This window comes from Camelus bactrianus, chromosome 5 (genome assembly GCF_048773025.1).
Source record: "Camelus bactrianus isolate YW-2024 breed Bactrian camel chromosome 5, ASM4877302v1, whole genome shotgun sequence".
In the NCBI taxonomy this organism is placed as follows: domain Eukaryota; kingdom Metazoa; phylum Chordata; class Mammalia; order Artiodactyla; family Camelidae; genus Camelus; species Camelus bactrianus.
Window position 1 is genome coordinate 25,634,758 of NC_133543.1, and position 16,672 is coordinate 25,651,429.

The 16,672-nt window shown below is 44.1% G+C and overlaps 1 long non-coding RNA gene across 1 annotated transcript in view; it reads left to right on the forward strand.

The window, feature by feature from the left end:
- Positions 1-14,689: 14,689 nt before the first annotated feature.
- Positions 14,690-16,672, forward strand: part of LOC123613716 (uncharacterized) — a 241,328-nt gene continuing 239,345 nt past the window's right edge. Inside the window, exon 1 of the long non-coding RNA XR_012506871.1 lies at positions 14,690-15,782. This is a non-coding gene — a long non-coding RNA (uncharacterized LOC123613716). The remainder of the gene's footprint in view (positions 15,783-16,672) is intronic.

Sequence of the window (16,672 nt, forward strand, 5' to 3'; positions counted from 1 at the left end):
CTAAATAAATAAACCTAATTACGTCTCTTCATTAAAAAAAAAAAAATTAAAAAAAAAAAGAAATAGCAAGTCTTTTTTTTTCTAGTGTAAACCCCCTCAAACAAAAACCCAGCCATGAGGATTGTCACTGTGCCCCTTCTCACAGACTCGGGAGTACTTACAGGAAATCAGTCCCCATCACGTGTTCCATTTTTGCTAGCTCTTCACATTTGAATACAGTTCAGAAAACTGGATCATAGACTAGGCCCAAAGCCACTGCCATTGTCTCAGCAGTATTTCCAGCACTGGGAGCTGGAAATGACAAAGACCCAAGGTGATTAAAATAGCTCTGGATTGAAAGGACTAAGTTGTCTCAGAGGCCCTCTACCTCCACACCAAAATATAATATTAATTACAAAAAAAATTCAAGCTCTAACTATTTCCCTAAGTATATCTTGAATCTGATAGAAAAGTAAGGAGTAGCTGGTGTGTGAGGCATGGGCTGAGGGTTGAGCGCCCTGGGGGTCTGAGGGTCCGGGTTCCAGGCTGGCTCTGCCACTGATCAGCCGTGTGACATGAGGAAGTCACTCAACTTTTGGGGGCTTCAGTTTCCTGCTCAGATGAAGGAAGGGGCCGACTGGTTCTCCTGGGAGAGTCTGCAGGCAGCCCGTCCGCAGGGAGAGTTACTGCATCCCCACCTGGGACTGGCCCCGAGCTAGGTGCTAGGAAAGCAGCTGAGGAGACTTGCTGGCCAATGTGATGCAACAAGACATGGGTGTGCTTGGCCCTCCGTCCCAAACACAGCCTCTGTACCCCTGACACTGGCTTGGGCCAAAGTCGTCTTTTCCTGTGACTCTGTAGGCGTGTGCGTGTGTTGAGGCCGGGTCACCAGGTCAGGCTCCCATCTCGCACGGCACTGGTTTCCCTCTGCCTGGTTCCCTCTCCTGCTGCCTGACTTTGCCCCCAATGCAGAACATGGGAGAACTTCTAAAAATGTTGACTCAGAAGAAGAGGAAGTGGTCAGAGCTCAGCTCTCTTCCCCGAGGCGTCCTGACTCTGCTCTTCTGCTGGGGACGGTGTGGGGTTTCCAGGGCCTGCATGGGAGTGGGGCGAGGAAATTGAGCCCAGTTCCACAAAAGCCCCTTTCTGAGCAAGGATGCCTCCTCCTTTAAGTTATGGAACAAAAAGGACCCCTCCAGTGTTCAGAGGAGAGCTGAAGAAAGTCTACTGGAGGTGATGTGCTATGCCCACTGAGAAAGTGGAGACTGCTTTTCTTACTGAAAAAAGGCTCTCTTTGGTTCACCAGGTGAAAAGAGTAGCAATTAAGAAGGCTTCAAAACATACAAGAGGTCGCAGGGACAGAAAACAAACTACGGTTACCAAAGGGGAAAGATGAGGAGGGATAAATTTGGAGTTTGGGATTTGCAGATACACACTACTGTATATAAAATGGGTGCACAACAAGGACCTACTGTGTAGCACGGAGAACTATATTCAATTTCTTGTAATAAGCTGCAATGAAAAAGAACCTGAAAAAAAATATGTATGTGTATGTATAACTGAATCGCTTTGCTGTACACCTGAAACTAACATTGTAAATCAGCTGCACTTCAATAAAACACAAAATTAAAAAAAAAAATATGTTAGAGTTGTGGAAAGAAGGCCGGGGGAGGAGGGGCAGGGGCTGGATGGTGCAGACAAGGTCGGGGTGATATTTATACCTCTTTTATTGTCCTAAAACTGTGGTTCTCAGACTGTAGCGAGGGCCAGAGTTTGTTCAAGCACAAATTCCGCATTCCTGATTCAGTAGCTCTAGATGGAGCCTGAGAATTTTCTTTTCTAATGAGTTTATAGGTGCTGCTAATTCTGTCACACTACTGGGCTAAGCGAGAGTAGTTTGAAGGGCGAACAATCTTAATGACTACAGTGTTGGCTCAACTAACCTCTTCCTTGGAATATTAATAATCGGAGACAATAGCTCTGGACATATTAAAAACAGTAGAAAGTTCTATAGCAGTGAGACTTTAGAATTGTGCTTCTCAAGTGTGGTTCATAAACTATCTTCATCAGAACCGCCTAGGACCCTGCTTCTCAAAATGTGGTTCCCAGACCAGCAGCCTGGGAGTCACCTGGGTGTTGGTTAGAAATGCAGAATCAGATACTGACTACTCTAGAGAAAACAGATAAATAACAAGGTCCTACTGTACAGCACAGGAGACTATATTCAGTATCGTATAATAACCTATAATGAAAAGGAATATATATATATAGAGAGAGATAGAGAAGCATTGCTCTAGGGGTTTCTCAGATGTGTCTCTAGAGTGGGTATCATTGGGGGTGAGGGATTGGGAGGTGGGATATGCCATTTTTATAATCCAGAATTGTTGCCCACTGGCTTAACCTAGGTATTGGGGTAAGAAATTTGCCAGGGTCAACGGCTTAAGTCTTCACAGAGCATAGAAACAAAGCCCATAGAAGGTAGGGTGGTTTCAGTATGTAATCTGTCAGTACTGACAATGTCTTTTTGAAGATCAATATGCAATGTCTTCTGTAGCTTCTGTGTGACAGAGAAATGATGGAAGGTTTAGAAATAGATGGTGGCTGCAAGGGAAGACCCTGGAGGGGAAGGAATGGACTCAGATCAGGCTCCTGAAATGTGTAGCCCAACCAGAATTGCCCAGTATCATACTTCTTGTTATTGCCAAATTGTATTCCATTGTGTGGATGTGCCACATTCTGTTTATCCATTCATTAGGAGATGGAAGTTTGATTTGTTTCCACTGTTTAGCACTGTAAAGCTGCTGTAAACATTCATGTGCAAATTTTTCCGTGGACCTATATTTTCCTTTCTCTCGGGTGTATACCTAGAAGTAAAATTGCTAGGTCATATGGCAACTCTATGTTTAAACTTTTGACAACTACTAGACTGTTTTCCAAAGTGGCTGTAACATTTACATTCTCAGCAGCAATGTGCTGGGGTTCCAGTTCCTCCACATTCTCACCAACACTTTTTATTAACTGTCTTTTGATCATGGTCATCCCAGTGGGTGTGGATGTCTCACTGTGATTTTGATTTGCATTTTCCTGATAGCTTATGGTGTTTGGATATCTTCTCATATACTTGTTGTTCATTTGTGTATGTTCTTTGGACAAATGTCTACTCAGACCCTTTGCCCTTTGTTTTTTGAAGGCACTTTTTTTATACTTTATTATTATTATTATTATTATTATTTTTAAACACAGCTTTTTTGGGGGGAGGTAATTAGGTTTGTTTGTTTGTTTGTTTCTTTAATGGAGGTACTGGGGATTGAACCTGGGACTTCATGCATGTTAAGCATGCGCTCTACCACTGAGTTATACCCTCCCCACCTTGCCCATTTTTAAAGTGGGTTTTTTTTGTCTTTTTATTATTGAGTTATAAGAATTCTTTGTATTTTCTAAATACAAGTCCCTTAGGTGATATATGATTTGCAAATATTTTCTCTGCTGTGTGGGTTGTTTTTTCATTTTCTTGATGGTGTCCTTTGAAACACAAAAGCTTTCCATTTTGATGAAGTCCCATTTATCCCTTTTTCTTTTTGTCCTCTATGCTTTTAGTGTCATATCTAAGAAGGCTTTGCCTAATCCAAGGTCACGAAGATTTACTATACTTCCTTCTAAGAGTTTTTATAGTGTAGCTCTTCCATGTAGGTCTATGATCCATTTTGAGTTAGTTTTTGTGTTTGCTGTGTGACGAATGGATTCAACTTCATTCTTTTTCATGTGGATATCCAGTTGGAAGAGACACCACATAGTTGGTGCAGAAAAAAGCCCTCAAGTGGGTCCCCAGACCGATGTTAGCAGAAGTAGGGTCAATGGAAGCTGGGAATCAAAAAAGCACATGCCCACTGCCCTCGTCCTCCCTGGTTGGATTCCAGACCTGCTTCTCCTCACAGACTGATGAATCTTACGGGCATCACACTGATAGAACACCACTCTTCTTCTAGTCATGGGGACAACAGTTTAGCTTGGAAGTGGTTTCAGAATTTGAGATAGAGAGTAAAAGTTAGAATCTACAGTTGGCTGAGGGTATATAAGTGGCTAGAACTTTTCTTGCAGACAGTTTGGCACTTTGTATTGCCTTAAAAATGGACATATTCTTTGACCTAGTAATCTTAAGACAAGAATTTTTCCTAGGGGATTGATCTGATATGTGTGGGGCAAGCTTTAGGTAAAACATTATTTATTGAATTATTTATGTTAGTAAAAACTGACCACAGAAAAAGTCCAACATTATGGGATCAATTAAGTAAATTTCAGCATATCAGCATACCTTTTGGATGGAATGTTATGTAACTACTAAACATTATAAGGAATTTAAGTCCATGGGCAAATGATATTTTTGCATACTTTGCATATTTTGCATATTATGTATTAATAGTATATTAATGCAATTAATTTAATATAGCATATCATCCAAATTGTATCAACCAGGCTTAAATAAAAAGACTGGAAACACATATACCAATATAATAACAGTGTTATCCTGGTGGTAGGACAATTGGTGTTTGAATTATTTTTCTTACATTTTTGGATATTTTTATGAATCAGGATGCTGTCACTGTGTCTAATCTCCAGAGTAAGACCCAGAGGGCAAGGAATAGAGTTCTTTTATAATCAGGGAAAATGTTAATAAAACAATTCCTTAGCGGTGTCATCTACATCAATTGAATTAGATGCCGGTCCTCGTACTGTGGGGAGAGTCAAGGGAATGAGTTTCTGGGCTGCATTGATTTTACCTTCCTTTTCTTTCTTGCTTGTAACCAATAACCCACTGAGGGAACCTTTAGCCATGTGCAGTGAGCCCTCTTAGAAAGTGCCAGTGGGAGGTGCATATCAGAGGCTGGGACAACCGGGGTAAGGCTTGTCTGCTCTGTGGAAGAGGTCGCACTCCAGAAGGGAGGACGCATTGGAACCAGCAATTCCCCTGGATTAGCTCAGTGGGAGTGAAGAGCCCTGCGGGTCTCTCAAATCTGGGAGGTGTAAACTTTTACCAGCTGGGCATTTAAACTTAAATCACTGCTGAGGACAAGGAGACCTGAGAGGTTTTTCTGAGGTCTTTAGATGCAGCCTCCATCTTCTTTGGAAGGCTGGACTTGTCTCAGGCCGGGCCTCACAGAAGCTGAGTCTGGGGAAATGGTCCCTTGGTCTCCTCCTTTCCCTGCCCTCCCTCAGTGAATGCTCAGTGCTTCTGTCTTTGCAATCCCACAGTGCTCCCTCTCCCTGTTACTCCTCCCTTTCTCTGAGTCTACCAGCTTCCGTGGTACCCCAGTCCCTGTGTCTGTACCCCCGTCAGATTTACTAACTTCCTTGTCCAGGGCCCTATACCTTCAGTAGTTCTGATCTCTGCCAATCTAGAAAACTTAACTGCAGTTCTGGGAAAACCGACACATACACTGTACCCCTTCCCAGATCATGCTGAATTTGCCTTGGAGTCGTGACCTAATGGCCAAGGACAAGCAGGGACCCCAAGAGCCAGAGCGCCCTTTTCTAGGTTTCGCATGGCCAGCCCTGGCTGTTCCTGTGTTACTTAGCCTAGTGGAAGGAGAGAGTACTCCTGTCCCCAAGAAACCAGCCCCATCTGTGGGATTCCAAGCTCTCCTCCTGGACAATCCATCTTTCATCACTCTGGAGAACTATTTATTTGTCTATCTTTTTTTTTTTTTTTTTGGCCCTGTAATTCTTTAAAGTAGGTAATACTTTTGAGTCTGTCCAACTTCAGAAATTATGAAGGCATGGAGAGCAGAAGTCTCTGGCCCAGCTCTGCTCCCCATCTGCCCAGTTCACTCTTCTCACCAAAGGGGATGGAGGGCTTGAGCCAGCTTTTCCAGATGGCAGCCCAAGGGTCTCAACTCCATTTATTGGACAGTCCATTTTTCTCCACTGACTGAAGAGACGATTATAATGTCCCATATGTATTTGGATCTACTTGTGGGCTTTGTATTCTGTTGTACTGTCTGTCTGTCTATTTATACGCCAACATCATGGAGAACTGAGGGCACACAGCAGCCGTGGAAGCCTGGGGAAGGTGTACAGCTTCCTCCTCCTCACCCTGCTCTAGACTTCTGTTTTCCTCCTCCTTTCATGCGCAACTGCTGACATGCATAGTACTCCTCACAGGGAGGTCTGTGGTTCCTACTGTTATCCCCATGTTATGGATTAAGAAAATGAGGAACAGAGACACTGAGGTAAGTCACTCAGGGCCACGTAGCTGGCATGTGAATGAGCAATAGGAGTCCCGAGACAGATATCTAGCTACCATGTTACCTGTATTTTTTCAGAATACTGTGCTGATGATGAATGCAGTGTATTGACTGTAATGTGTGATGATGAATGCAGTGTATTGACTGTTTAGCGACTACAGTTTATTGAGTGTCTGCTAGACATTGTATTGAGGGCTTCAGGTACGTGGCATATAGCGTCCCATTTCACTTACTCTCCATTACAACCCTACGTGGTAGGCTTGATCATCAGATGTGTCCGCACGGGAAACCAAGGCTCAGAGGGGTTATCGAAACTGCCAAAGGCCATGAGACTGAGTGTCGCTCCAAAGACCATGCTCTTCACAGTTAGGCTTTACTGATCCTCCATTGGCATAATCACCATCAAGATCAAATACTCTTCCTTATTCCTTTGATATCCCTTCCTTGGTCAGCCGCCGGATCCGAGGCAGTTTTGAAAGGCACAGAGGTAGAGATGCGCCGGGATGTAAGGCTCTCTCTTCTCAACTCTGGGGGCAGCCCCGCTCTCCTTACACTTTCTGACACTTTCTTGCTTTCTTAGGTTGTGAAATTCTTTCGAACAACATGTGACCTCTCGTTGCAGGCTCTTTGCCTTCTAAGGTAATCAACAAGTTTGTTGATGCTGAGAAGGCTGGTTGGGAACCTCAGGTAAAAGAAGGAGAACAAGGAGTGAGTCGGCTAAGGGAGAACGTGAAAACCCAACAGGGAAACTCAGACTTGATGGGATGGGCAGTGGGGAGCCTCAAAAGTTTCTTGAGTGGGAAATAAACACCAAATTGTGTTTAAGGAAAAGCCATCACAGCCCATATATGCACTCTGTATAATCCCTGCAAAGAAAGGAAAGAACCAGGACAACAACCAAACCCAATTAACTTTGCTTGTAAAGGTTTTGATCTTCAGGGCACTTCACTTTGTCTCTCTGACCTGAACACTTTATCATCTGATTGGCCTAATACCCTACTATTTTTCTCTATTGGATTAAAAGTCCAAAGGGGGACAGCAAAAGACTTCTTCCTTTAGAGCGAGCTCTTTATTCCTAAGACTAGGAAGAGCCTTTGGCGGACCGCAGAACCCTTAACTCAGACGGCCACATCCTTCATCATCTGGCTCCCGCCTTATCTCTCTGGCCATCACTTTCTGGCTTTCTCCACAGTGCCTCCACCCAAACTCTACACTCTCAGTTCCCACATGCTCTACATGTCATTTGCCCCTGAGCAGTTTTTGCCCCTTCTTATCTACTTCCTCATCTTCCTTAAGTCTTGGCTGATCTCATTAGGAGATGATCTCAAGGAGATGCCCCTCCTTAAGGAAGTCCCCCTTGTCCCTCTGAGGCTGGTTGGGTCCTCCTCCTCTGGCTCCCCATGACATCCTGCCATCTCCTGGTCATTTCTGCAGCTCGTTATGGGCTGATGGCTCACTTGTTTCCTGGACTCTGAGCTTCTGTTTGGGAAAGGGCCATGTCTCAGTTGCCTCCAGGCCTGGAGCACCACAGCTGTCCAGAAAGTGCTGGCTCATAGATAATGAAGGAAGAGTGCCACCAGCTGGCTGTCCCCATCTGCTGCACCAACTGATGGCTGGTTGGTGGCATTTGGCTCTTTGAATCTCCTTGTTATTCTAACAGGAAAACCTTAGCTCCCAACTCAAAGGCAAAAGAACTCCTTCCTTCCCAAGAAGACCTTTCTGGATTCCTGACCTCGTGTCCTCCTAGGTCCTGGCTCTTTGGAGGAGCCCCTGTCTCCCCAGCACTGCCAGCAGTACCCCTCTCAGCCTCCTTGCCTTGGGCCAGTAAATCTAAAAGCAATACTTTCATTGGCCATGTCACTCCCTAAAGCTACCAGGCTACTCTGACAAAGACTATCTGTTTGGCCAAACCTGAGTCAGCCTTCCTTCGGTGTCATCCTTGACTTTGGGCTCTGTCTTTGACCTGCTTAGTCCAGTTTTAGCAAGAATCCTGCTGAGTCAGTTTAGCAAAAACTTCCCACCCTTGGTGTCTGATCACTCTGATACCTGATCTAACTCCTCAAATTTTCTCATTCCCCTACCTTTGGTATCTAATCACTCTGGCCTGCCTTCAGCAAAAGTCCTGTCAAGTCCGTTTAGCAAGAACACCTGCACCTCTGATGTTTCCCTTAGAAATCTTCCATTCACTGACCCCCACCCTGCTCATTGGCTGTAAGTCTCCACTTGTTCTTGTTGTATTTGACATTCAGCCTGCTCTCTCTCCTCTACTGCAAAACCCCCATTGCTGTGGTCCCTCCTGAGTACAGTTTTCGTTACCATCTATAACAAGTGTCATGAATCATTTTTCTTTAATAGCGTCACCCCTGCCCCAACCCTGTATACTTCTGTCCTGAGCCTCAGGACCACTTCCCACAGCCTCCCTTCTCCTCCTTCTCCTCTTAGTACCACTTCAGACGTTATTCTCTCTCTCAGTGAATTATTCCCTTCCTCTAACTTCTGTGATCTCTCAGCACTTGGGTTTCCTCCCCTTCTTTTTTATCCCCAAGCTGGTTCTTGTCCACCCATTTCTTAAATATTGATTTTTTTCCCCAAGCTTGTGTTTTTCACCCTCTGTTTCTCTCGCTCTGAGCACATTGCCTTTCCAGTGAGTGACCCCCAAAGCCTCAAAGTGGATATTGTCTCAGGATGGTTGAAGCCTCTTAGAGGATGCTCACTGGTTATCTGGGAGTCCAAGTGCAGGAGGTGTTATCAGGCACCAGCACAGCCGATGCCTCCAAGATCAGAATCCCTCATCCCTTGGGGTGAGGTCGGACCTCAGGTGTGTCTCAGAGGGCATCTGAATGAATGGTGGGGGTCTGCTGTTGTGGCCCACAGTCCTGCTGTGAGTCCATCTAGGACTTTCCCTACTCCCGGACATCCACGGGACAGCCAGTTGCAGGGACCGCCACTACCCATTGAGGATGAGGGCCCAAGGAGAAGTGGGAGGAGTCAGTGTCCCGGGTGCCCAGGGAGCAGGGTATGTTGTCCAGGGTGTGGGTCAGTCAGGGCATCCTGCTGGGCACAACTCCTGGTGTCTTCACATACACTGGATAATTATTTTTTCAATTTCTATACCTTTTGATGGCATCCAAGCCATCAAAAGCTATGGAAGTTGATTGTTCTAATAAATCATGTACATTTTGCAAATATACATGTCACCATTATTTTGAAATACTTGGCATAAAAAGAGTTGATTGAATTTGAAATCTGTTTGCATTATCACAAAAATGTCGATATAGTTGATAATACTTTATTGTATAATTGAAATTTGCTGAGACAGTACATCATAACTGTTATCACATCAAAAAAAGGTACCTATGTGAGTATTAACTTGTTTATAAAAATTTCACAATATATATCAAACCATCACACTGAAAAAAAAGTCAGTATTACTTATTCATCAATAAAGGAAAAGAGTTATTAGATTATTCCAAAATAATTCCAGTGTAGATTTTTGAATAGTTATAAAAATGATTTAAAAATCTGTGTTACTTCCTTGCATGAACAAAGTTTCTTGTTGATGGAGATCACCAAGAATTTGAAGAAATGTCATTAAAGCATTGTTCCTGAGTTAGATGTAACCATTTCCAACCTGTGTGCCCCCGAGAGAAGGGGAAGAGGTTGTAAAAAGTATGTTCATCGACACAAATTTGAGTGCATCACTTAAATATTTGAAAACATTTTATTTGGAAGTTTTATATAAATTCAATATTTAATACCTTCCCGCAATTTTAGCATTTTATGTTTTTTATACTGATATAAATAAAGTATAATAATTTTTTCCCACTAACCTCTAAATTTTCTTCAGTTTGCCCTAGGGCATGATACAAAAGCTATCATTTTCTCTGTGTGCTATAACAAAAAATGTTGGGAATTTTTAAAAACAATTTTATTGAGGTATAATTTACAGACTATACAGTTCAGCGTTTTAAGTGTACAAGTCAGTGATTTTGAGTAAATTTATCGAGTTGTGCAACCATCACCATTCGTTTTTAGAACGTGTCCCTCATCCCAATAGGATTGGAAGTTAGTTTTGAATGAGAGTAAGAAGGGACCAGAAGATGTTCCTGGGGAGGGCAGACCTTTGGGTCCTGAGCAGCTAAAGGGCAAGTATAAAGGTGCTGAATTCCTAGGAGAAGCACCCAAAAGGGCTGGGAATGACCAAGGAGATGGGTGCTGCTCAGGGGAGGATTTGTGTCTCTGCTCAAATACCAGCTCCTCTGGGAAGGTGTTTCTAGCTCACGTGCAGCACACCTGCCTTCTGTCCTGGGCTCCAGTGCTCACTCTCGTGCTACAATTATAGGTAGATTTTTGGTCTGTGGCTCTGCTGTCCCCGCTAGACTGTGAGTCCCTGCTTTGTGTCCCCAGAACTGATCTCCATCTCTGACACATAGCAGGGTCTCAGTCATCAGTTTGCCCAATGAACAAATGGTTTCCAGCCCTTTGTCCCCACCTCTGAGGTCACCAGAGCTGACCAGAGGCACACGGGGTGGTTCCCAGCCAATGACGGTGCCTGGAGCAGGATCCGATTGTCTCTGAGAGTGTGACCACAGGCCAGGCCAGGCGCAGAGCTTCTGACCCTTTGTCTCTCTGTGCTGGCACTGAACCTTGTTTAGCTGTTCCATCGCTTTGGAGATTGGAGTGTGGGATCTTACATTGTTGGGTTGACCTCCAGCGGTAAATCCCCACGATTCTGAAGGTGCATCTTTCTCTCAGCATCTAGCAGAGCTGCCTGCATTTGAAGGGACAATTTCCAGGAAGCAAGTGAGGCAAACTTAGGGGCTCTAGCTCCTGGCTCTGGCTGGGGACTTGGCATCATACTCTTTTGCCCAGAGTTCTGCAGCCATCCCTAGACACCAGTGAAAATGGCGAGGGGACAAATTCCCTTTGCCACCTCCAGAAGCAGGTGAATTGGCAAGGTGGCTTCTTTGTGGGCAGGAAAAAAGCGAAGAGGTTGAAAGCAAACACATCAAGCTGTTTTCGAGTGCCCTCAACCGCTGCCCAGGCTTGCAACCCCCATTTTTAAGCAGGTTTACTTCGCTAGTAACAGCGCTCCATTATGCTTTATCCCTAGGCTCTCAACTCTGCTCCGTACTTCTCCTGGGTGTTCTGCTCACTAACCTATTTATCCTCTCTTATAAACCTACACTTAAAGCGACACAAAACACAGCTGTGACACCACGGGAAAGCTTTCTGGCAATGCCTCGAGCTGGCAGAGTGCTTGTGGCCATGACAGAGAAGCTTCTCTACTTGCGGTTCCCAGGGGCTTCAAGTAGGTTTCTGGGGTGGCTGTGGGAGCCGCTTCTTGGTGCGGTTCCCTGGTGCAGGGATCCCAGTTGAAGGGATTTTAGGGCCCCGGTGCTGAGCCATTGTTGTTGGAGCAGAAAGGCAGCCGGAAGGGAGACAGTGACCACGTCCTCAAACACACACATCCTCCGACACCCTGAGCATCACAGGACCAGTCTGGGCACCTGGGACGGATCAGACCTGACTCTGGTTTTCCTGTCTTGTCATGTTGTTAAATTAACATAACAAATCTTCACAGCTGGTGGCTGCCCTCTGCCTCTCATCCCTCCTCCCCCTCCCTTCTGTACACTAATTAGTGCAAAAGCGGGGAGCAAATCTTCAAGCATTGATTGGCCTTTGTAGTAATGATTCTGCTGGGAACAACCCAACCCTCTCCAAACAGATAAACACCTCCCCCACCCTGAGTCTGAACCATGTGCTTCCTTCCTCATAGATTTTTGGCTTTGCAAGTCCAGGATAGAGAACTCAGTTACTGAAGAGCATAATACCACATTTGTCTCCTCTGGGTCTAAAAGACAAAAGGGATTGTGAGACGAAAAGGGGAGGGAACACCTCCGGGGGATGTGACTCGTTTAAAGGTGTTGGTTCGTCTTCTTTGCAGAAGGTTGGCCCCTCTCTACAAAGGCGGAAACTTTGTCTAGCCAAGTGTCAAGTGGAACGTCTTGAAAAAGCCTCTGCTAACACCTTTCTGTCTATAAAGTGGTTCCTGCCTCAGACAGCTCTCAGCCTTGCTGGCACATCCGGCCCACAGGGGCCGGGGACCACTCGTGTCTGTGCCTGAGGAATTGTGCATAGCAGCAGCCTGGAGAGGGATCTGAGGACAGAACTATGGAGAGGGTGCCCCTCGAAGGGGTCCAGGGGCAGGCAGACCTTTAACCCAATCTCTGGGTCCTCGCTGGGGCACTGGCCAGCAGACCCCTGTGGCTATTTAGTCCCCTAGTAATGGCTATGTGGTGACATGGCAGTAGAAAAGGAGTATTTATCCTTCTCACTAGGCAGTGTTTTGAAGACTAGATAGTCCATAGTGCGTTTGAGGGGGTTTCACTTATTGTGCCTTTTTTCCTCCCTTGAACTCCCTTCCATCCTTGGAGGGTAATCTCCATCATTTCTCCCCTACTCTCACTCCCCTTCTCAAACATACAGCCACATAATCTTAATCATTTCACTTTCTCCCCATCTCTTCTCATGCTCTTCTCACTGGTTTCAGGGGTTGGGAAGGCCTGGGCTCTGTGTGGGAGTATTCAGTAATCAATTAGCAATGTCTGCCAGGGGTAGCGGTGTGCGCAGCACCAAGCAAGCTATCTACCTACCATTCCTAACCTTTAAAAAGTTTTTTTTCCAATTGTGACACATATCTTAATGTTTACCATCTTAACCATATTTAAGTGTACAGTTCAGTAGTATTAAGAATATTAAGTATATTCACATTGTTGTGCAACCAATCTCCAGAACTTTTTTATCTTGCAAAACTGAAACTATACTCTTTTATCAACAACTCCCTGCCCCTCCTGCTTCCTTGCCCCTGGGAATTACCATTCTACTTTCTGTTTCTATGAGCCTGACTACTCCAGATAAGTAGAATCATACAGTATTTGTCTTTTGGGGTCTGGCTTATTTCACTTAGCATAACGCCTTTGAGCTCCATCCATGTTGCAGTATGTGTCAGAATTTCCTTCCTGCTGAAGGATCAGTACTATTCCATTCTGTGTATTTTCCACATTTTGTTGATCCATTCACCTGTCAAAGGACATTTGGGTTACTTCCATCTTTTGGCTATTGTGAACAATGCTGCTATGAACATGAGTGCACAAATATGTGAACCTCTCTAAAAAATTACCAACAATTCAATGATCTAACCCAGTGGTTTTCAACTTTTAGAGAGCTTCTAAAAAATACTGTCTCTTGAAACACCACTCTAATTAAATCTAAATGTCGAGGGGTAGAGTCCATTGATCAGAATCAGAGGTGCTTGTTAAAAACCCTAATTCTCTGGAGACTGTGTTTCAGTAGGTCTGGGTTAGGGCCCAGAAGTCTTTGCATTTAAAAAAGACCCTGAGGATAGTCTCATGATTGGACATTTTAGAAATTACTGTCTATATCATCAGTTAAAGGTGTTCTCCTGCTGTTTTATGTTAATAAAAAGAGAGAAGATAAATAAAATGCTTAGCATAGTGTCTAGAAGCTCAGTAAATGACGATGGTCATCACCACCATCATCATCATCACGACTTTATATAGCTCTTATTATGTGCCAGGCTGGCACATTTTAAAGCCCTTAACATAGATTTATTTGCAAAATACCCTTTTGAGGTAGTGCTATTATAACAGATTTTACAGAGGAGGAAACTGAGGCACAAGAGAGATTACATAACACAGAGTTATATAGCTAGTAAGTGAGAGATGGAATTGAAACTGGAGAGTCTGGCTCCAAACTTTATGCTGTTAACCGGTGCACTCTGCTGCCTTCCCTGTGGTAAATGGTAAACACTGCTAGTACTAATGATCAGTGAAAAGGCCCTCAGTTTCCTTCAACACAGCCATTACCTGCATGCTTTCCTTGTAGATATGCCCTTAAGATAAAAATAAATATAATAGACTCAAGTGTCCTTTTCATGCCTCCCCTTTGTGCCCTCTCAAAATTCTTACATGCTTCAATCTACTGCTATTTCATGACATCTGATTTCTTAGTCATTTTGGAAGCGACCTCTGGGAAGGGAATATTCTCAGTATCATTACATTTTTTAACCTGGAAGAGACCTTTAGGATGCTCCAGGACAGAAGTCTCTAATGTGCTTGCATCCTACAGGATGCACAAGGTTATCCACTGGGATTGGGGAAGAAAATCCTAGTATAAAACCAGAGAAAGTAAGGGCCATGGGGATCTCCCTGCTGTTAAGTCCAACAGGCGCCTAGACATTATTAAAGTTTCTCCTCGGCTCTGTGGACCGCCCCTGCTTGATGCATGCATCTCCCTTAACTGAGTGAGGTCACTCTTTTTTTTTTTTTTGATTTGTTTTTGTTTTGTTTTGTGTTTTTTTTTTTTTTTGGTAGGGGCAAGTAATTAGGTTTATTTATTCATTTATTTATTTTAATGGAGGTCCTGAGTTTAATCCAGTGCTAAACATGCACTCTACCACTGAGGTATACCCTCCCCCTAGAGTGAGGTCACTCTTGTACCTTTTCTTCTTTCTCTCTCGGGCTGCTCCTTCTCAGTTTCCCAGCCCCTGTATTTAAAATGATTTTTAAAAATTAATATATGGATTGACACGGCAGCTTCACTTGCTCTAGGGGTCATGAAGAGTAGGTCCTGGGAGGAGGGTATAGCTCAGTGGTAGAGTGCATGCTTAGCATGCACAAGGTCCTGGGTTCAATCCCCAGTACCTCCATCAAAAGTAACTAAGTAAACCTAATTACCTCCCGTCACAAAAAGATCAAAAAAAAAAAAGAAGAAGAAGAAGAAGAAGAAGAGTAGGTCCTGTACCAGAGGCAAGGGTGGAGCTTATCACGGGGACAAGGCTGCCTTCCCTGTTTCATTTCCTGTCAGCATATGTACGCAGGCTGTTATGGGTTGAATTGTTCCCACAAAAAGATCTGTTGAAGTCCCAGCACCCCAGGACCTCAGAATGGGATTTATTTGAAAATAAGTTCATTGGAGATGCAATGATTTAAGTTAGATGAGGTTGTATTGAATTAGGATGAGACACCTAATATGGCTGGTGTCATTATAAGAAGAGGAAAACAGACGCAGAGGCAGAGAGAGACACACAGAGAGAAGACGGCCATGTGATGATGGGGCATACATGGGAATGAAGCATCACTGAGCCAGCGAACGCCAAGGAAACACCAGCAGCTGGAGGAGCTATGGGAAGAGTCTCTTTTACAGGTTTCAGAGGGAGCATGACCCTGTTGACACCCTGATTTCAGACTTTTAGGCTCCGGAACTGTGAGCCAATACATTTCTGTTGTTTGAAGCCACCTAGTGTGTGAATCTTTGTCACGGCAGCCACAGGACTCTAATACATGTGCCCATGGAGGTGGATTTACAAATTGTATTTCCCATTTGAAACAGAACTCTCCCTCACCAGATGAACACTCTGCAAAGGCACCCCCATTTGAAGATTGCACCTCTGATGCAAGTTCAAGTGGGCCACAAGGACATGGCAGCCCTGCCCCTCTCCATCATGAGGGAAAAATGAAGATGGCCCCATCAAACCTGGTAAGAAGTCAGCCAAAATGTCCTGAAATTGTCAAGATACTTGGTCTGTAGATTATCACCTACTATTATTATGATAAATCAGTCTTACCTCAGTTCATATTACGCCTTGAGGTACTAGCTGATGCCAGTATCAAGAGCCATCACAATCAACAGGACACTTAATATTCCTTACTTCATCTTTATCTCGTCCTATGAAGTATTTTCTTTTTATGCCTTTTAATAATACATACAATATTTCTTCATTAAAGCACCTTATAAATGAAAGGATAAATAAATGCATGTATATTGGCAATATATACTCATTTTTTTAAATTGATGAGGTACATGATCAAGTCAATACCCACCCCCTTTTATGCATGAGGAAGCAGGTCCAGGATGGTTTTGTGAATTAGTTACTCAAGTTCAGAAATTGAATTTCGTTCTTCTGACTCCGAGCTGGGGTCCAGCTTCTATACCACTCTCTCCCCCTCAAAGAGGAGGTGAGATACACTCTGCCCTATTTTAGCATCAGGAGGCCTTGGGCGATTTTGAGTAAGACACTACTGTTCAGCAAGCCTTGTGGGGAGCAGAGGTGTTACAGCAGGGTCAGGCACACGTGGGCTTGAATTCTGGCTCTGCTTCTCACCAGCTGTGTGACCTGGGGCAAGTAATTTTACCTCTCTGATACTCACCTTCTTCAACTGTAAGGTGAAAATAAGTGTGTTTTTGGCATAAGACTGTTTTTAAAGAGAAAATTATATGTTGTCCAAGTGTAAACTATATGCTTCTTAAAATCCAGTTGTGATAGTAATAGCTGATGTTGAGATTCTGAAGGTATGAGATATATAGTTCTGTCTTCTATATGGAGGGGTTCCTGCAGACCAATGGATGAGACCCATGTCCAGATGTGA